This window comes from Lycium ferocissimum, unplaced genomic scaffold, assembly GCF_029784015.1.
Source record: "Lycium ferocissimum isolate CSIRO_LF1 unplaced genomic scaffold, AGI_CSIRO_Lferr_CH_V1 ctg51, whole genome shotgun sequence".
In the NCBI taxonomy this organism is placed as follows: domain Eukaryota; kingdom Viridiplantae; phylum Streptophyta; class Magnoliopsida; order Solanales; family Solanaceae; genus Lycium; species Lycium ferocissimum.
In genome coordinates, this window is record NW_026725865.1 from 45,841 (window position 1) to 68,016 (window position 22,176).

The window sequence follows — 22,176 nt, forward strand, 5'->3', positions numbered from 1 at the left end:
CAAAATTTCGAACGATAACACATTGTGTTGGAGATCCATTTGTCAAAGATTCATACTCCACCACCGTGTGCTAGATCTTGCCCCATGTTTTAGCAAGGGGTATTTTTGTTCAAATGTTATTTCCGCTTTCAAAGTGATTATCCCTCAATTACATTTCAAATAATAGAGGAATATTAACAAGCGGTCCCATAGTCTGGCAATCCGAGCTAATTTTATACCTTTACCGAGTGGTCTCAGGTTCGAGCGCTGAGAACGGAGAAATTCATGTTAGAAAGCCGCCCTTCCTCCTTAAATGAGTCTTGCAGGACGCGTATTTAAATTAATCGGACCTCTGAATTCCTAATATATGATGATTACACACAAAAATCCGTTATTTGGTTGACCTAATATATATAATTAATGAGAAGATAATGTCTAAATATAGATAATGCCGTGCATTTCACAAGATTTAAGAACTTGTCAGCTTATCGGGACAGCTTCAAAGACCAACTATATGATAATACTCAAATGGGAAAAATTGCAAATAGTAAGATTGTTGACATGATATGAAAGTATATGCCCATAATATTCTGGGGATTATTCTGGTTTTGCATGAATAGTTTTAAATTAAGACATTAGGATTTGCTTTTGCAATATATAGCTAGCTCATATAATAAATGGCATTTCAATACTCAACATCCTTATTACTCCCTCTGTTTCAGTTTATGTTACATTATTTTTCACTACAAAAAAGGAAAAAAAATGAAATTAACTTCGATCTTCGGCACTAATCCATCACTAAATTGCTCGTAGTTAACATAATTTTTTGATAATTTATCATAAATTAATATTAACGACGGAATTTGTTGTTTAGCTACAGAATTTGTCTGTCGCTATATCCAGTTTTTTTAGTAGTGTTCATATTAGTTCATTTCACAAAGAATAATGTGTGTCTACATATATTCGAAACGATTTAGCTATGAACTCTCGTAATCTTTAAAGAGAAATTTCTATAGTCACACAGACATTATGTTTTCTTTTAAAAAACGACTTCCAAAAGTCTTCCTTCCTATCTTAAGCCCTACTCCATTAAGTGTGATGTTTTGAAGTCTAACTAAGTCAAAATTTCACTAAAAATATCTTTCTGTATGGTTGGTTCAATTTCTTGAATTAATGTTGTGTCTTAAAACGCCTAGATACTCTTGCATTGTTGGAACAAGAAGCAATTTAAGGCATGGCTGGTGAGGATAATAATAATCTACAAGTGCTTAATGAACTTGATGTGGCAAAGACTCAACTCTACCATTTCACAGCAATTGTTATTGCTGGAATGGGATTTTTCACAGATGCCTATGATCTCTTCAGCATTTCCCTTGTCACGAAATTACTCGGTCGTTTCTGTCACGCCCCAAACTGAGGAGTCGTGACGAGTGCCCGATCTTTTTTGATCAAGCACTCCTACCTTCATACATGAAACTCACTGAGCAACGTAGTGGCCCATTTATTACTTTTAACTGAATTATACACATCAGTGATAACAACATAACAGTCTCCACGTCCAAAACTCATAACCAACATTTACATATATGTGCAGAAAATAACACTGTGACCCAACTAGGCCGCTACATATGTCGTATAATGGAATAAGAACTGACAAGGCTACCTAACTGTCTAACTACATACAAATGTCTACAAACCTCTATGAAATATAAACTGTAGGAAGGGCGGGGCAAGGCCTCGTCATATTCATACATACAAATCAAAATATCATACCAAAAGACTGCGGCTCCGGACCAAGTAGAGCGCATCGTAACACGGGCGAGAGAAAATCCTCTTCGCCCGGGTCGCTCGCTCGACTACCTGCGGGCATGAGCGCAGCGTCCCAACTAAAAGGACGTCAGTACGAATAATGTACTAAGTATGTAAGGCATGAAAAACAACATAACAAGAAGTAAGGAGCACAATATGAGATAAAGATAACCTGTACATCTGATTGCCTCTTAAGGTGAATATCATGCATTCTTAGCTTTCTTTTAAAACAAAACATTTTTCATACATATATAAATAATAGTGCTGTGGAACGTGCAGCCCGATCCATATATGTTAGTGTTGTGGAACGTACGTACCCGATTCCTAAATATAGTGCTACAGAACGTGCAGCTCGATCCATATATGTTAGTGCTGTGGGACGTACAGCCGATCCCTAAATATAGTGCTGCGGAATGTGCAGCCGATCCATATATGTTAGTATCGAGGAACGTACAACCCGATCCATAAACATCACATGTTAATGCCGAGGAACGTACGGCCTGATCCATAAATGTTATATACATATAAACTTATACACATCGTATACATATATAATATAAGTAGCATGCACGAGAGCCCAAATAAAAGCTACTACTTTATCGGAGTGACGTAAGGTCGGTAACCTCCGATTATATTATGGAATAATCATCATCGCTATATCTCACCTCGAAGGAACAATTCATAAGGTGAGATCAACAATAATGAATGAAATTAAGGAATTCATGAAATAACTCAATAATTTCATAATAGTATCAAAATCATAAGCTTTGGAATTTCTAGCATTAAATTCATCATCATCATGATCATCGTAAGAAACATCTCATCTTTAGTCTCATAAGAAGCTTTTAAGAATCTTGAACTTCTAACCTTTAGAAGTAAGAAGGTTATGGAAATAGGTATGGAATCATAACATAGGAATCATGCCTTGGGAAAGAAAGGGACTAGCCCTAACATACCTTTCGGTCTCCTTAGCCACTCAACGTTTATCCTTCCAAGCTCGTAAATCTATATATAAACCATTCATACTATTGTTAGGCTCAATGTCATATGCTCACCTTAAGCCTTTAATTTAATTCCGTTTAGAATCTGCCAAAATTCGGACAGCATCTCCCCTGTTTTATGCCTAACCCGAAATTACAATCCAGCAGTCAACAACAACAACAACAATACCAACATCACCGGCAACAATATCAATATCAATACCAATATGCTCCATAAAATATCTCACACGATGTTTTCCAAATTTCTCAACTAACCAATTTGTTATACGGATATTTAACAACTTTATCTCCGTAAATAAATCGAAATCGAAATTTATATCAATAAGGAGAGATTCATACCTTACTCCCGCTAGAACCGCAATATCTTTAATATCCACCTCGAATCTAAGCCAAGATTCACCGCAACACGATACTTTAATCACAACCATACACTTCCCGAACCTGAATTCCGAAATTCCACATGTTTTGTGCTAAAATTTAGTTAACAGAGGTGAGGGGAATATTCCAGAATAGTTGGGAACTTTTGAGAGGTGTTTGGTCTAAAAATAAGGGGGTAATCCCCCTTTAATACTTGTCTAGAGTAGGTTTGCACCGACTTAGAAAGTACTCAACGCGTTCGCGCTGGGTAGTGGAACGTTCGCGCTGGGTTGCTTGGTCACCCTTCTGCGCGTTCACGCCACCTCCTAGCGCGTTCGCGCAGAGCAATTTCCTGGCCTGCCAGCCAGACTTGCGACGTCCATATCTCCTTACTCCGGTGTCGTATCGATGAGCGATTTATTGCGTTGGAAACTAGACCTCTTGAACTTCACATTAGGATTTTGCTTTGCCTTAAAACTTCTCATATACTAAAATATATTCTTTCTCCAAATTGGACCAAAACTGCCCTTCATATTTTCTCCAAAGTTCCAACAAACTTAGTTTCCTTAATTCACTTGCTCTCCAATCCTCCCACAGCTAATTAGATGAACTAAAACCTTCATAACCATAAGATAACCGCATACAATCATATATATCCTTGAAGGTAACTCCATATTCCATACTTAAAACAACCGACACTTATAGATCTCAACGTACCGAACTACGGGGTGTAACATTCTTCCCCCCTTTAAAAATATTCGTCCTCGAATGTTGAAGTAGAGTTTGCTCTGAGGTGGATGTCAATGTTCTTACCTACGTTTCCTGGTATTTGCTTTAGTTACTTGCAGTCTGACTTGCTCATTAAAACTGAGCTTATTTGAATTGCGCAGTGTATCCTTCTTCTTTAGTGGAAAAATTTTATGCTCGTGCTCAAGGTCGCCCCTTTTTCTTACTAACTCTTCACGTTTAATCATTCTCGTTATCTCTTCACCTCCATTGTTCATGCTCTTATATGCTCTTTTTCCCCGGTACATACTTTTATTCAATTTCTGATCCTCTCTTCACTTTATTCAAGAATTCTTGTTTTCTTCGATCTCTAGATATCTTTCTTACGCTTCACAGATATCCTCGGCCTTTGTTTTGTTGGGTTTAACTCATTTTAATTCTCTTTTCCTTTGAGATAATCTCAAATCTGGTCATGTTATAGCATTCCTTGCCTTCTTACAGCTGTCAAATCGATTCCTGTGGTATTTTATCTCTCAACCAGTGCAACACCACAATTCCTCGCTTAATCCTTTTCCTTTAATTGGATTTATCACATTCGAGCTGGCTAATGAAAATTTTCATATTCGTATCAAGAATATCTTAAACCTTTTCTTTAACGGTTCCTTTCTTCCAATCACTCTTAAAGTTTTCTAATCCTTAGTCCGGCTAATAAGTTAGGGGTGAATTTGGAGGTTTATTGAAGATTAACCAAGGTGCCCTGTTATGCAGCGAATTCAAATTGTTTCACTATTTCTTTTGTCTGTAGCCTCATTCATCTCCTTCCAACAAGGGCCATTATTTTGCTTGTTCCACGAGGTTCCATTGTCACCAGCTTATCCTTATCAAACGCGATATCACTTTGATACCACTTTGCTTTGGTGTCCTCCTCTTACTTTGGACCTTCACCCAACTTTCACTTAATAAGTCTTTCCCATAGTCTGACACATCTATCTGTCGTTTCGGTTTATCAATGAAGTGGGTCGCTTAATTCCTTAACTGCCCATCTTCTCTGTTTATATCCTTAAATCCTCTTCCTGCGATCTTATCTCTAACTACTTCCATGACTTCCCCTTCCGTTGGCTTAGCCCAACCTGTTTCGTGACTCTTTATTTCTCTACTAATGAACAACCTTTCTTATTCGACTGTAGCACTTTTCCTTACTCGCTTCTCTGGTGCTATCTTAGATTATTCCTCTTAGTACTGATAAACTTTATATATAGCATATCATGTCCTTTTAGCTTCTTGGCCGGACCCCTTAATTCCTTACAATCTCATCATAGTTCCATTTGCGGTAACGCCCGGGTGATTGGTATTAATTTCTCTCTACCAATGTCTTATTGTTCTCGGTGGTGATTTTCCCTCAGATTGCTCATCCAATGTATATCAAGTAGTTCGGGCTCAATCACTCGTGCTTCTTTTCACAATCCATCCATGACAACAACCGTAACACAATACCTTATACACTTGTATATGACACTTCCTCGTTGTTATTATTATTATTATTATTATTATTATTATTATTATTATTATTATTATTATTATTATCTCTCATAGAAAAATTACATTCGTAACTTATTAATAATCACAACGTAAGTGACTTACGACTCAAGATATCTTTAAATTCATACCGGAACTTTTCCTCCACTTTCCTTTCTTCAAACCTTAACATAATTAATTCGTAATCGTGGGATTAGGATAAATCTCACTTAATCACAGCCTTCTATAGTTATTCCCCTTTGTAAAAATCTTCATTTCCTCTTATACAAAAATTTCCATTTTACTAAAAATTTCCATTTTACTTCTTCTATCATCTTGTCATGCATTCTTGTTCCACCTTGTTTCATATATATACCTGCATTTAGTCCATTCCCACTTTTTGTTAGTAAATCGGTATATCTCAACTTTGGCTTCTTCAAGCCAATATATTTGCCCCTTTCCAAGCTTAGGAGTATTGTAATTCATTTCGAAACTGAATTTGGCTTCCCCCGCCATTTTAGGAATATTCTCATATACCAGTAATATTCAAGTACTCACCATCTCTGGTAAACATCTGACCAGCTTTGGTGGTCCTCTAATTCTTTATCCCATACAATACTGGAATTCCTTTCGTTGCCTGGTTTTAGTCATTCCCCTTTCATTAGCTGAACTTTTGTACTGAGTCCAAGGTTTCCATGTATTGAATACAATTTAGACCACTTCTTCCTTTCATAATTGTTAATCTTTTAGGCCAATGAATTAATGGTGACATCAAAGTTTGTCGGGGTCCTTATACAATGCTCTTTCAGTCGTAATCTTCATTCCTAACTGCTTTTTACTAAGATCCTTGAGATTCTTCTTACTCTAAATTCCCGATTTACATCTACACTATACTATTCATTCTCACGATTCATCTTTTCATTTTTGCATCACAGTTCTGCATCATAGCCCTTCAAATTTTTCTTACCAATTCTTGTACTTATCTTGAAATGTTCGTAGAGTGCACTCTTTTCTTCTTCTTCCTTCGTCCAAATCTTGAGATATTACAACTTATCCGTATTCATGCACATCCCTCGTACATTCTTCCTATTTCTTTTATGATCGAATTTATGTACTTCTTACTATGACTTTTATCTCCGGTTATCGATGTTTTGTCTCTTGGCCAAATTTGTTAGCTTATTATCATTCCTCTGGTCCTTGATGGTTGCATGATTTCCTCTTGCCCAGTCCAGTAGTCCACTTTCTTACTTCCGCCTTTAGGACCTTGCTTAACTTTCTTCGCTCATAAGGCACTTTTCTCAACTTTGCCATTTTACCACATTGGTCCCGGAGTTTGTATAATACCCTATTAGAAGTATGAGTCCGTTCCATTTCCCAAATCATCTCTTGAGGTGGGGGGGGGGGGGGGGGAGGGTTGCCTATTCCCTAGGCAAACGTATCAATATAGCCTCGTATTTATCCTTTCGGACAAACCTTAAGAGTCAGGCTTTCCTTGACATTTGATCATTTCCTCTCGGGTCGCATCCATACCCATCATTACTATACCGTCAACTGTATTTATCCCGATCTGCTTTCAAGATCTTCGCATTTGTTCTTTGTCACATTTTTGCCATATTTCATCCTTTCTGCTTACTTACTTTAGGAATTTACCCGAATGGCTTTTCGCCTTTACTATAGTCTTAATCCTTTTCTCAAGAATTCCACTTAACCCTCACTAGCGACATACTTCCCTTACTCATGCTTCTCTCTCATCATGATATCAGAATCTTGTTACTCTTATATATATATATACATATTCCTCTTTCCCCAATATTATTATATCATAATTACTCTACTTTAATATTCGAGGAAAGACAATATCAACTTGCCCGGTAGCAATTGTTACCTGACCTTCGATACCCAACTTGATCAGTACCTTTAGCATCTCACAGGATAGATCATAAGGCTCATATGTTTCCTGTTGTCAATTGACCTTCACCACCTCTGCTGAAAAAGATTAAGATACCTTTCCTTAGAAGAATCTCATATGTCCCTGTTATTACCCCCTCGTCCTTATCACCTATCCTTAAACATCTATTTGAAGTTCTAAAAGAAAACTCGAATAAAACTCTATAATACATTTTCCCCCATGGTTGGAAAAGTTCTTGACTCCCGTGGTTGGGTAAATACTATCATAACCTCTAAAATTTCCAATGTCTAGAATTATCACAGTCACAAATCACGCGACTGCTTTTCATCCTTAATCCCGGGGTCGCTAGCGGTAACAAAATGTCTTAGCCGCGATGGTCCATAATTACTTTGGTGATCAACTTCCCCCCCGATTTTCATTAGCCACAATCAGATAATATCCCATAATAATTACACATAACATAAGAAGTGTTAATAAAAGGACCCATGTACCTGTAGTCGGCCCGTCCTGACCCCGATCTAGAAAAATATGTAGTGAAACATCTCCCTCGCCATCCTGTCACCATCTATTAGCCCCGCCTTTTCCTCATCCCCCCCATCATAGTCCATAGGATATGAATACTCCGGTAACTCCTGATTGACCGAAGGCCAAGACAGAGGGCTAGAATACTCTGTAACACTCACCTTTAGTAGCTGGTCAAACAAAATGCTCGATCATAGGAGGAACTGGGGGAATCAAGTACGTGCGGCCTCGCGCGAGCCTCTTGCTTGCACCGGCGTCTCACACGAACCCTCAGACGGGTCTGTCTCATAATTATGATCTGATGGCTCCTCCTCTATAGATGTCACAAGCTCTGGAGGAATCGTCTCAATATCCTCAGAAGGATTAGTCTCTATAGAATAACTGAGTCTCCTCTTAATCTGCCCCGGGGGTGATGCTGGTTCGGAATCTACTCTGGGGGCCTTCCTTGAACCCCCACTATCTGAAATCGTCCTCTTCATCTAAATCAATCTGCGTAAAAGAAAGCCGTAAAATGATCTGTCCTAGACTTTGACTCGATCGCACGATCTAAGATAAGAAGGAAGGTCAATCATTCCTAAATGCCCCACAGCCTCTTGTTTATAAGTGTGGCGCACTTCACACCCATAAACAAGACACTACTAGACACGGTCTGTAGACAACCCTAGGATGGGCTTGCTGCGATACCACTCTGTCACGCCCCAAACTGAGGAGTCGTAACGAGTGCCCGACCTTTTCTGATCAAGCACTCCTACCTTCGCACTTGAAACTCACTGAGCAACGTAGTGGCCCATATATGACTTTTAACTTAATTATACACATCGGTGATAACAGCGTAACAATCTCCACGTCCAAAATGCATAACCAATATTTACATATATATGCAGAAAATAACACTGTGAGCCGACTAGGCCGCTACATATGTCGTGTAATGGAATAAGAACTGATAAGGCTACCTAACTGTCTAACTACATACAAATGTCTACAGACCTCTATGGAATGTAAAGTGTAGGAAGGGCGGGGCAAGGCCTCGTCATATTTATACGTACAAATCAAAATATCATACCAAAAGGCGTGGGCTCCGGACGAAAGTGGAGCGCACCGGCGCAACCGAGAGAAAATCCTGGATTTGGGGTACGTCGCGGGACTAAGCCGAACTGCGGGCATCGCGGTGTCCCAAATAAAAGGATGTCAGTACGAATAATGTATTGAGTATGTAAGGGATGAAAAACAACATAACAAGATGTAAGGAGCACAATATGAGATAAAGATAACCTGTACATTTTATTGCCTCTTAAGCTGAATATTATGCATGCTTAGCTTTCTTTTAAAACAAAACATTTTTCATACATATATAAATAATAGTGTTGCGGAACGTGCAGCTCGATCCATATATGTTAGTGTTATGGAACGTACAGCCCGATCCCTAAATATAGTACTGCGGAACGTGCAGCCCGATCCATATATGTTAGTGTTGTGGGACGTACAGCCCGATCCATAAACATAGTGCTGCGAAACGTGCAGCCCGATCCATATATGTTAGTGCCGAGGAACGCATGGCCCGATCCATAAACATCACATGTTAATGCCGAGGAAAGTACGACCCGATCCATAAATGTTATATACATATAACATATACACATCATATACATATATAATATAAGTAGCATGCATGAGAGCCAAAATAAAAGCTACTACTTTATCGGAGTGACGTAAGGTCGGTAACCTCCGATTATATTATGGAATAATCATCATCGCTATATCTCACCTCGAAGGAACAATTCATAAGGTGAGATAACAATAATAAATGAAATCAAGGAATTCATGAAATAACTCAATAATTTCATAATAGCATCAAAATCATAAGCTTTGGAATTTCTAACATTAAAATCATCATCATCATGATCATCGTAAGAAACATCTCATCTTTAGTATCATAAGAAGCTTTTAAGAATCTTGAACTTCTAACCTTTGGAAGTAAGAAGGTTATGGAAATAGGTATGGAATCATAACATAGGAATCATGCCTTGGGAAAGAAAGGGTCTAGCCTTAACATACCTTTCGGTCTCCTTAGCCACTCAATGTTTATCCTTCCAAGCTCGTAAATCTACATATGAACCATTTATACTATTGTTAGGCTCAATGTCATATGCTCACCTTAAGCCTTTAACTTAATTCCGTTTAGAATCTGCCAAAATTCGGGCAGCATCTCCCCTGTTTTTATACCTAGCCCGAAATAACAATCCAACAACCAACAATAACAACAACAATACCAACATCACCAACAATAATATCAATACCAATATGCTCCATAAAATATCCCACACGATGTTTTCCAAATTTCTCAACTAACCGATGTTATAACCCGTATTTTTCTTACCTTTGAAAATCTTGGGAGTTTCGAGACAAGTTAAGGACAATGTAATGTATTGATCTTGTTTGATACATAAGTTGGTTATGGAAAATTTAGATGTGGAAATATTGGAAAAGACTAAGGCAAAATTGGAATTTTGAAAAATGGTTTCATGAATTACCAAAAACATGGACCAAGTAATTGGACTTGGAAAATTTACAAAAAATAATGAGCAACCAAGGCCCAACCCAAAGGGGGGTGGCCGGCCATGACTTGGAAAAAAATGGAAAAAAAATCCAAGTCCATGGCACACATAAGTCATGTGATCTTTGACCAAAGTGGACTATATACATGTTCATCACATTGTGAAGAACATTCAAGAAAGAAAAACAAGAGAAAACAAGAGCAAAAATAAGAGCCTATTCGGCTTGGCCATAGAAAAATTTGCCCTCAAAAAATCTTGCTTCAAAAATTATTTTCTTGTGGTTTTCCTACTAATTCAAGGTCCCTTTACAACTTGGTGTAGTTGTTTTGGAAGATTGAGTCCTTGTATCATCAATTCAACACTTGAGTTAAGTGGAGAAGTTGGAAGGAAAAGGTAAGAATTCATCCCTTCTATTTATGTTATGAAGGTTTGTTTGTGTTGTAGTATATGGAAGTGAGTAGAATATATAGAAATATGGAAGTTTGCAAAGTGGGTGTGCATGTGTGCATGTGGCCGTGTAAGTGCTATGTTTTATAGTTAGGATGAGTTGAACTTTATGTTGTATTTTAGTCGTGGGTATTGTGGAAATTGTATTGGAAATGAAAGTTGAATGAAAATTGGATGAAGTTGGAAAATGGCATGTTGGCCGTGGGTTGTGTTGTGGTGGAATAATGATGGATTTATTTTGTTTAACATGTTAGTTGTGTTGTTGTGATTTTTACAATGTAAATGAAGGTTATATGGGTTAAGTTGGCATGAAAAGGGATTGTAGGAAATTATGTCATATTAATGTGATTTTATGATATTAAGATAATGAAGTTGTTAAAGTGTAGATTATTGTTGTTGGTGATGAATTAGTAAGAAGAAAATGTGTTGGGATGGTTTTGTTGCATATATAGAAATTTTGGATGAAATATGGAATTGTTGAATATTGGACATAAGGCTTGAAACATTCTTGGTTTATGTTTGAATGATCTTAAATTAGTATGTAAACATGAAAGTATTGAGTTGATATTGTAGCTTGATTGTTGGTTTGGTTGTTGTGAAAATTAGCCGAGTTGAAATCTCGGGGTTGGTGTATTTATAGGGGAAATCTTTGTCGAAATTTCGTAGAAATTAATGTCCGTTTGAATTTGAATACCTAAGTGCGTATGGCTAATGCTAATGTATTTGGCGCTATGTAGATCTTGGCGTATCCGGGAGTTGAGGCTTGATTTATCTTGCGATCGGAAGAGGTATGTAAGGCGTCATTTTCTTTCCTTTGGCATGTCTTAGTGCTACTAGGCTATGACCCGAGTCTCGGGGTTATTCCATTCTTAAATCCGAGCTTAACTACGTACTTTATTCGATCCTAAAGATCTACTCTTTAAGGTGTTCAATTTAAGATTCCTATGCTTTCAAATAATTGATTTGCAAAAGACTTGTGAAGAATTTTGACTACAAAAAGGGTCCCGGACTTCAAACGTCCGTAACTTTTGCATACGAGCTCGGAACGCCCCAAAACATAATATGTAAGTTCATAAGGCATAACTTTCCCCTAACCCTCGTAGTCGGGCTCGGATGGGGGTCGGCACCCGTCCGTGGGGCCCGCGGCCCTTCTATGCTTATCCTTAATGATTTTTGGAAAAAACTTAATACTATTTTCACTTTGACTTCCGCATATGGATTCCTTACTTACATAATGAGTTGTGATTATGATTTTATGCATATGGTTACTCACGACTCCGCTCGTGCTTATGGTTATTGCCTCGTTCACCGGATCCCGGGCCGGTTATATTTTGTGCGCGTTATGATATATTCGGTGTTATCTTTGTGTTACGGTTCCCAGGAAGCTCCTCGCTAGAGCCGGGTTCCGTTTATATTTAGTGTTATCTTGTGTATGGTGTTATGGTTGGCTATGATGTGTTACGGGGATATGTCGGGTTACGGAGATATGAAACTTTCGGTGTGATGTGGTATGGCGCCATCGACGGGCGGGCGACCATCGTTCTAAGAGCTCTATGCACGATTTATATTTTGATAAATATTTTGATATTTTATATACCTATCTATTGTTCCGTAATTTGTTATTATGATCTGCCTTACGCTTTACATACTCGGTACATATTCGTGCGACCCCCCTTTCTTCGGGTGCGTTTCATGCCCGCGGTGCACCGACGCTCGGCTTGGTGATCCACCCACTTAGGACACCTTTCTGCTATACGGGGTGCTCCTTCATCGGAGCCGATATTTTGGTATACATACTATTCGATGCATATGTACATATTTATTCGGGGTACGACGGGGCCGTCCGTCATATGCTTTTTTGTTACTGCGTTTGAGGGTACGTGGATATGTATGTGGGTTATGGCTCTATACGTACGGTTATGTGTATGTGTTATATGTTTGGGCGGTCTACCCCGTGACCTAGTCGGCTTGCCTTTGTACATATTTTGAGATTTGGTACATTTTGACAGCCTAGCTGGCTTATGCTACTTACGTTGACTACTATGTGATATCTGAGGCTATTTGTGATTAATTATGATTATGCAAGCCAATATGCTAATTCTGGGTATCGGGTACGTATAAGTGTCCAATTCGGACATTAGTCACGGCCTACGGGGTTGGGTCGTGACAACCAATTTGTTATACGGCTATTTAACAACTTTATCTCCATAAATAAACCAAAATTAATATCAATAAGGAGATATCCAAACCTTACTCCCGCTAGAACCTCAATATCTTTAATATCCGCCTTGAATCTAAGCCAAGATTCGCTGCAACACGATACTTTAATCACAGCTATACACTTCCCGAACCTGAATTCTGAAATTCCACGTGTTTTGCGCTAAAATTTAGTTGACGGAGGTTAGGGGAATATTCCAGAATATTTGGGAATTTTTTAGGGGTGTTTGGTCTGAAAATAAGGCGGTAATCCCCCTTTTATGCTTGTCTAGAGTCGGTTTGCACTGACCTAGTGTTGACACCCAATTTCGTCCCTCCTTTATTCCAATTTATTTTCTTGGGCTTTTAAATTTATTAACGAGCTAAATATCTTATTTTCACTATTATTTTATATTTTTACTACTATTAATACCGTTACCTTCATTTTCACTATTTTTTACTAGTATTACTTTATCGCGAATTTTAAACGGTTCGCCATCGTTTCAGTTTAGGATTCGTACTCGTTAAATTAATTTTTATTTTATACACACTAATTAATATTTATCTTCACCTAATATATTACTAGTCATTAAATTAGAAGCCCGGGGATAATTTAAGTAAAGGAGGAAGGATCCATGAAATTCAGCCAAATCCCAGCCCAACAATCATTTTACTATCCAAAACCGACCAGCCCAACATTTACCCGACCCGTCCGGCCCACTACAATTAAATTCCCAAAACTCTTCAGCCATGCCAGCCGTACCCCTTCCTCTTTCCCTTTCCTTCTCTCTCTCTCTACCCTCGTCTCTTTCTCTTTCCTTGTTGCCATGCCCTCTTTCAACCATGGCAGACCCGTGTCCACCCATTTTCGTGCAAGGTTCCCCACACTTGTACCATGCGTATCAAACCAGATGAGACCAAACCGAACAGACCCAAAATTCAAACCAAATCTCGCCATTTTGAGCGGATATCTGACCAAATCACGTGGACGAGCTGCAAGCTCGTTCAAAACTCCTTCAACGTTCGAATTTCAGACAAGTTTGACTAGATTTCGAAACTTTTATCCCGCCCAATTCAAACCATAAAAAACCCTAGCATATGTTTCATATAAATAGACCCCTGACGAGACGTTTTGGAGGGGGGGATTTTGACGACATTCAATATTTTCGACTGTAATTCGAGATCTCGGATTGGGTGAAGTTGAGTTCTTTTTTTTCGGGTCTAAAAAACGATGGCGTATATTACTCTAAATCCCTATATTCTCATTACAATCGAAATTTTGGGTTGAATCGGAGTACTCTTCGTTCGTCGTAGTCGAGTATAGATTGGAGACCGATGCCCTTTTCTTGCACCATAGAGGTAGAATTACTCTCTCTATTTCGATTCTTATCGTTTAGATTAATTTCCATGTAGTTCGGAGTATGCGTTTATTTTTTTTTATTTTTTATTTTGTTTGGTGCATTTTTTCTGTATACGTTACGGGTCTATATGTTTGTAGTCATTTTTTTAATTCTTAGTCTAATGTATCTCTATTATTAAGTTCAATTCCTTTTGAGTTTGAGGCAGTGTGGATACATTATAGGTTCTTCCTCAGCGTTCTTTATACATTTAAGATGAGTTTAAAGCTGCTAAGGCTGATAGATCATGTGACGATTCAGTTCCGACTCAGAATGTTATTTTCCTGCTCAAGAAATCATAATTTGGATTTTTCTTTCATATAATATAGTTATAAGTATTCAGCACCTTTTCTTTTGCGTGTTTTTGACATTTCTCGGTCGAATATTTTGAGAAGCTTGAACACTATTCAGTTTAGTAATCCTCTTTGATGTTTGTTTGATATTTCTTTTTCTTTTTTCTTTTTTTTTGGTCGTTTACATTAGATGGTTACTCTTGATTAGTTTTGTGTGTGAACTAAGTGTTTATGCTCAGCAGTCTTATTCGCTTTCATGTTCCCAAACTTGTTATGAGTTTTTGTAGATTTAGATTAGCTTCATGTTTATTCTTGTTTTTTTTTTTTTTTGGAAGTAGCCTCTCTCACATTTAGATAATGCTTTTGTCGGGGTTGGTTTCCTTCATGTTTTGGATTAAGTTGAAATTAGTAGTTAGACTTGAGTTCCCCCTTATATATTTACAAGTTTGTTTCCCTAATTTCTAGAGTTGTTTGGGTCAATTAGGATCCTTAAATGTTTAGATGTTGTTATAGCTTACTAACAAGAAAGAGCAAATATTATAAGTTTGAAGAAAGAGCGAGGCGGTAGAATATGCTCAAAAAGACCATGATTGAATGTTTAAGTTCTTGCTCTCGTATGCTTATACGATCTTGAGTTTCTTAGCATCTCTTTAAAGAAGCTGCTTCGTTTCTACGGTAAACTAAGCATGATGATTTAAGATTAAATAATGCTAGTTAGCACCTTTGTTATAAGGAAGAAGAAGAGGTGATCGGTTGACTAAAATTAATTTAGTCCGGTTAGGGTAATCCACTCTCTTTGATCTTTCTCTCTTTAAACTTGTATAAAGTAAAAGTGTGTTTTTAGGAAGTCTTCCCTTTTGAGTGGATAAGGCGTAAGGTAATTAGCGAATTCGATTTGTGGAAGTTGCTGTTTGATTTTAGTTATTATCCTTTTGTTAGAGATTAATACCTATCCTTTATGTGTATGATCGTGGACTACTCTTAGTCACTTTTACCAAAGCTATTATGGATTCAATTACTCTTAAGATTTTGAAGTTTGATTCCTTTACCATCTCAATCTATTTTCGAAGTTAAACTAAAAGCTGTGATAAGTATTTTAACAAAAGAAGTATCATTTAATATTATTTGTTAATATTCTCCTCGTTCTTGCTCTCTTCCTTACCCCTCTTTTCTTTGCGCAACTTGGGGAGTCTACATCCCAAATCTCCTTGACTTGCTACCTTTCTTTGCCATACTTGATGAGCTTCTTGCCATGGTAGTTCATTGTTGTTGAATCGGACAATTAACTTCTACTACTTAATACATTTATCAATAGATGTCTAATCCTTTTCTTTTATTTTTGTGCATGGTATCCATATACGAGTCGAGGGACTCATCCTCTTGCATTCGGTGTTGGGCTAAAAACCCAACGTGAACTCTTCTCTATCGAGTCGGCCCCCATCGGTTTGTAAATTGATTACGGGCCGAGGCCCGTCGGCCCAGCCACGGCCGCAGCTTATGCATTTAAAGAGAGAATGCAGGCCCAAAGCCAATAGCAAAACGATTAGGTTCTCTTTAAAAATGGTGAGCCCATTTGATATAATTTGCTCTCTTATTTCATTTTCATGCATTTAATTTGTATTATACAACTAACCCATTACTTTGTTTTGTTTTCTTAACTTAGGTGATTTCTAGTAAATTAGTGGGCTAATATAGTATATTGGGTAGTTAATCCAAAGGAAACTAGTAATTAATCCCTAAGCTTCATTTTCTTGTTGTATTAAAGTTATTTATAGTATCTATAATATTCACTTCTAGAATAATTGATAGCATAAATTCATATTTTAATTAAAGGAATTATATTCTATACTTATTATCTTCAAAACATCAACGTCTGTGAATGTAAATTCAAGCATTTTGTAAATAACTCTTCAAGTTTTTTGGAGTCAATCATGCATATTTTTAAGTAAGCATATTTAATAAGGAATAATAAAAGGGATAAAGAGGATTCACGTTAGCTATTTTTTATACTCCTAAGCAAAGTCAACTAATATCTCATCATTTGAGTTGTTTAAGAATTTATCAAAATATTTCATAAACACATTTTGCTTACTTATGTACAAATTATTATATTTTGCGAATCTCATGTTATATAGCATTATTATATATTCTCATTTAAAGTCTTAACAATATTCATAAATCTTATTTTAAATGGCATTTAAAGACATCTTTTATTCAAATTATTATTTTTTAGTCTTATTTTAAACAACATTGTTAAATTTTTCCTTCAAAAACCTTAGCAATCTTTACAAGTCATTTTCTTAAAATTTTAAATATTACACTCGTGTCTTTAACCTTAACCTAATTAACCTAAGTTTGGCCGGTTAAGTAATTAACGGATTCTAAGGATGCCTAACCCCCTTCCTTTAGGATAATTAGAACCCTTACCTAAGTCACGGGATTAAAACGGACCATTAACGGAGATTTAGGTAGCTTTACCTTAGTTAACAATTAGGTGTCCTAATTCACCTTTAAAGTCAATTAGGTGGCGACTCCTTAAAAATAAAATAAAATAGGAATCACCAATACGTTATACTCCTAATTTAGCCCGGCTAAAATGGGGTGTAACACCTAGAAAGTACCCAGTGCGTTCGTCTTTGGGTAGTGGCCCGTTCGCCCTGGGTTGCTTGGTCACCTTTCTGCGCGTTCGCACCACCACCTGGTGCATTCGCGCAGAGCAATTTCCTGGCCTGCCAGCCAAACTTGCAACGTCCATATCCCCTTCGCCGGTCAGCTTTTCTTCAGGTGGCTCGGTGACAAAATGTGCCGAAAAAAAGTCTATGGGATGACCTTGGTTCTCATGGTTGTGTGTTCCATTGCTTCAGGGCTCTCCTTCGGGAACACTCTTAAGGGTGTTATGGCCACACTATGTTTTAACCGATTTTGGAAACTGGATTTGGAATAGGTGGCGATTACCCCTCCATCGATTATTCGAATATGCAAACAAGAAAACACGTGGTGTGTTCATAGATGCCGTTTTCGCTATGCATGGGTTTGGAATTTTGTTCAGTGGGATAATTGCGCCTATCGCGTCAGCAGGATTCGATCATGCTTATAAGGCCCCGACTTTCACAAAAAATACAGCTCTGTCCACCGTGCCACTAGCCGGCTACATTTGGCGTATAACTCTCATGTTCGGAGCATTACCTGCTGGCCTCGGCTTACTGCGCATATAAAGATGCACGAAACGACCCGTTACATGGCTCTCGTGGCGAAAGATGCAAAAAAAGGCTGCAAGGACATGGGCAGGGGGTATTCAGATTGAAATTGATGCGAGGATGAAAAAATCGAACAAATGTCTAGGAGATAGAAACCAATAAATTTGGTCTATTTTCTAAGGAATTGGTTTGTCATAGGATCATCTATTCGAAACCTGTTCCATATGGTTTTTGTTGGACATTTCTTTCTACAGCCAAAATCCATTCCAAAAAGATGTGTTCTCAGCTTACAAGGAATAACTCAGTTCATACAGAAAAGTTCTCTCAACTTATGCCGAGCGAATTACATACTACAAAACTTAGGCCGGATAACTTAATTCCTACAGAATTTAAGTCGGACAAAGCAAAAGTTCTGTAAACTTATGCTTTGGGAAATTATGTTTGGCACACAAATCTTTATTAAATGAGAAATAGGGACTGAAATTAAAGACCACCCCGAAATAGGAACAATCCGTGCGAAAAAATGATTGTTGAATGTCCATCGAGAAAGCCCAAAATTGTCGCTTATCTTTGTGCTTGGACTCAAAAGTAATACGGGTCATTTGCACTTTTGTCCCTATTTTTAGCTGTTCTTTTAAGTTTTGGCCCTTATTACAAATAACTTTTTCGCAAGGTATAAGTTTATATTTTCACATCATAATATAAATGTCACTATTAAGTAGGTAATTCATATATATAAATTAAACTTCATTAAAAATCGAGGCATAATAATCCATTTTTTAATCACTGCATAAAATTCTTGCATGAGAAAATGGCCAAATAAGTCCCCAGCGTTTGACCGAAATTCCAACTACACACCAAACCTTTGCGAGGGTCCTATGACCCCCTGGTCATTTTAAAAGTGGAATATACTTACCTTTAAAATGTCAATCCTTACTATGGACTGGAGAGTGACGTGCACATGCCTGACACCTGTACATTTGATTAAACAAAACAATTTCTTTTAATAATTTTCCCATTCTATTCCTTATCTTCTTTATATATATACATCCAGCCGGAACGTTTCAGCCCCAAGGAGTACTTGTTTTTATTACACAAAAAGAAAGGCAAGATCCGATTTTAACAATTGTTTAAATTAATGGATTAAAGTGATAATTAATTTAATCTAATAATTGTATAGGTGCGAATTAAAAAAATGACATGTGTGTAAATTAATCGGTTTTTAAACTTGTCTTTTTGCCTTCATACTTTCTTTGCCATCTCATGTCACCTCGACATTTAGGGAGTAATATATTCCAATTTTAAAATTAGGGGGGGTCATGGCGGACCCCTATGAAAATTTGGTGTGTAGTTGAGATTTTGATCAAACGTTAGGGGCTCATTTGGCTATTTTCTCATTCTTGCATGATAATTCTCGCATAACTAATACTCACTCCGTTTTGATTGATGTGAACCCATTTGTTGGTAAGCGACATTTTAAGAAAGAGTGAAGACTTTTAAAACTTGTGGTTCAAAAGTCGTCTTAAATATTTATGTAGTTGTAAATCATTTCATAAAGTGAATTTATTTTCAAATTAGAAAAGAGGTCATTCATTTTGGCACAAACTAAAAAGAAAATAGGTTCACATAAATTAAAACAAAGGGAGTAAGATGGACCAAACGATCCAAGGAAAAAAAAAAAAAAAACACAACAACAACATGACTACCTGTGCTTGTCCCTTGGGGGATACCCGATAAAAAAAAAAGAATTATGTGTACTTGGCTTATCATTTATCAAGGTATGCAATGGTGGTTATCAATCAACAAGGTACATGTTTGACAAAAGAAAAAACAAACAAACAGGTACATTACTTATAAATAAAGCTATTTTAATGCAACATGTTCTTTATTTAGTTTTTTTGGTGAAGTAATGTAGGTGGATTCTACTAATTTATATTCTAATATTACCCATGCAGTGATTATTTTCTTATGTAGGTAACCAACCAACCATTTAATAAGATCCACCAAATTGGATAGTCTTAACCGCATTCTGGTAACATGTAGAGCCTGAAGGCCGTTCTCGTCCATGTTGGGCCGGGGGTGGGGGTGGGGGGGGGGTGTGAGGGTGACTATCTATGTGGCTCTATTTTTTCTTATCATACATTCCGACGAGAATAAAAACTTTTTATAATTATTTAATTTAAAGTTTCATAGTTTTTCTTTAATGGCATGTTCTTAAAGCAACAATAACAACAACATATCTCGTATCATCTCACAAGTGGGATCTGGGTAGGGTAGTGTGTACGCGGACCTTATCTCTACCTTGGGAGATAGAGGGGGTTGTTTCCGATAGACCCTCGGCTCAAAAAGCACATTAAAACAGTACGGAACATAACTAACGAAAGCGAAGAAGCAACTGTAAAAATACTAAAGAGAGGACAAAATATTCTGAGAAAAGGAATAGTTACTGCAACAAAATAATACTATAATCAAAGTACAAGAAATAACCGGTAGTCACAGAAATCGAAGAACAATAAACTACAAGAATAAAATCACGACTACTAGCTTTCTACCCTAATCCTTGTCCTCCATAGCCACACAAATATTATGGTGTGTAAATACAATTACTTTCAAAAGCACTATTTTTTTTCTTTCTTGAACTTCATGCCCATTAATGTTGGGATCGAAATAATCAGGGCGTCATGCGGAAGCCAATAATTGTAAACCTTAAATGACAGTAAGTCAGACAACAAAAAGAACTATACTAAAATAATAACAATAAAAATATTCTTATATGGTTTGGTCAATTGACCTACATATGAGAAGACTAATAAGAAAGCATAAAAACTATTGAGAGAAAAATCTTCCCCTAAACAAAACTCTATAAACGACTACATTGTGGATGCTATTGTGTTATTGAATGAGAAGAACAAATCTTCTATTTGTAGAAGTCTAAATCTTCTCCTACAAGAAAATGAATAAATATGGTAAAGTCATTTTCCACAAAGAAAATCTTTTCTACCAATAAATCCCTTTTAGTAAAACACAATTATTATAAAATTTAAATAAGATGGAAAATTCAAGGCAAACCCTAACGAGTAATATTGCCGTATAATTGAAATGAACAGTGTATCTTATGGTTCACCACTAGCAATTTGCCAGACATTATGAGATGTTATCTCCCGTAAGGTAGCTAAATATCACTCTCAAATGTTAGCTGCGCACGCAAATGCAATTATACATGTACAAATTGTCAATTATCCAAATTGCTTTGAGCCTCTGACTTTGATTATTAAGTTATAAACTATTTGTCAAGAAAGTGATTGAATTGTTGGAATGAGAAAAGATAATTCTTTGTTTTTCCTCTTATTTTTCAATATTTGATCAAAGAAGTAAATGACGTCTATTGCTAATGTACGGTATGTACTGAATATAATTAAGGTTGCAACAACTATTGAGCAAGCAACGATACATACAAGATATATATAAAAGTATATATGAATAAGACACGAATATATAACAAGTTGCAACAGAAATTATGGAAGTCAACTTTAGCCAGAGGATGAGATATGAACGAACACATATCAAAAACGAACCCATTAAGAAACGTGGTGGGATGGATGTGATTCCTCTGGAGAAATAGGCAAACGTCAAATCATATTTTGGACCACTAATTAAATTTTAGCTAGTGTTTTCAAATTATTTAGTGTTTAGCTTTTAAATACGGAAAATAAACTTTTGACAAAAATACACCTAGTTAAAACATGAAAAACCCCAGCAAACTTTTACTTTGAACTCCATGAATCGTTCTTGAAGTTCGCGTAATTATTCATGGAGTTTGGAACTATCGGAAATTTTCACATTTAGATTGTGAATTTGAACTACATAAATCATTCGTGAAATTTGAATTGACAAAAGCTTGAATTCCGTGAATTATTAATGGAGTTTAAAACTCCAACAAATTTTTACAGTTGATTAGTTTGGGAAAATTTGAACTCAATGAATCATTCATGGAGTTTGAACTCCATAAATTATTGATGGAGTTTGAAATTAAACGCCAAAAAATTTTTGAATGCTAACACATGCGTTGGAGTTCCACTTGTTAAAGATCTTGCCCCATGTTTTTGCTAGGAGTTTTTTTGTTCAGATGTTATTTTCGCCTTAAATGTTGGTTATTCCTAATTACATTTCAAATTATGGCTGAATATTAACAAGCGGTTCAGAAACTGGCCATCCGATCTAATTTTTATACCTTTAACTAGAGGTGTCAGGTTTGAGCACTGAAAATGGAGAA

The 22,176-nt window shown here is 36.8% G+C and overlaps 1 pseudogene; it reads left to right on the top strand.

Moving 5' to 3' along the window:
* Positions 1-1,209: 1,209 nt before the first annotated feature.
* Positions 1,210-18,203, top strand: LOC132044702 (low affinity inorganic phosphate transporter 1-like; annotated as a pseudogene).
* Positions 18,204-22,176: the final 3,973 nt, after the last annotated feature.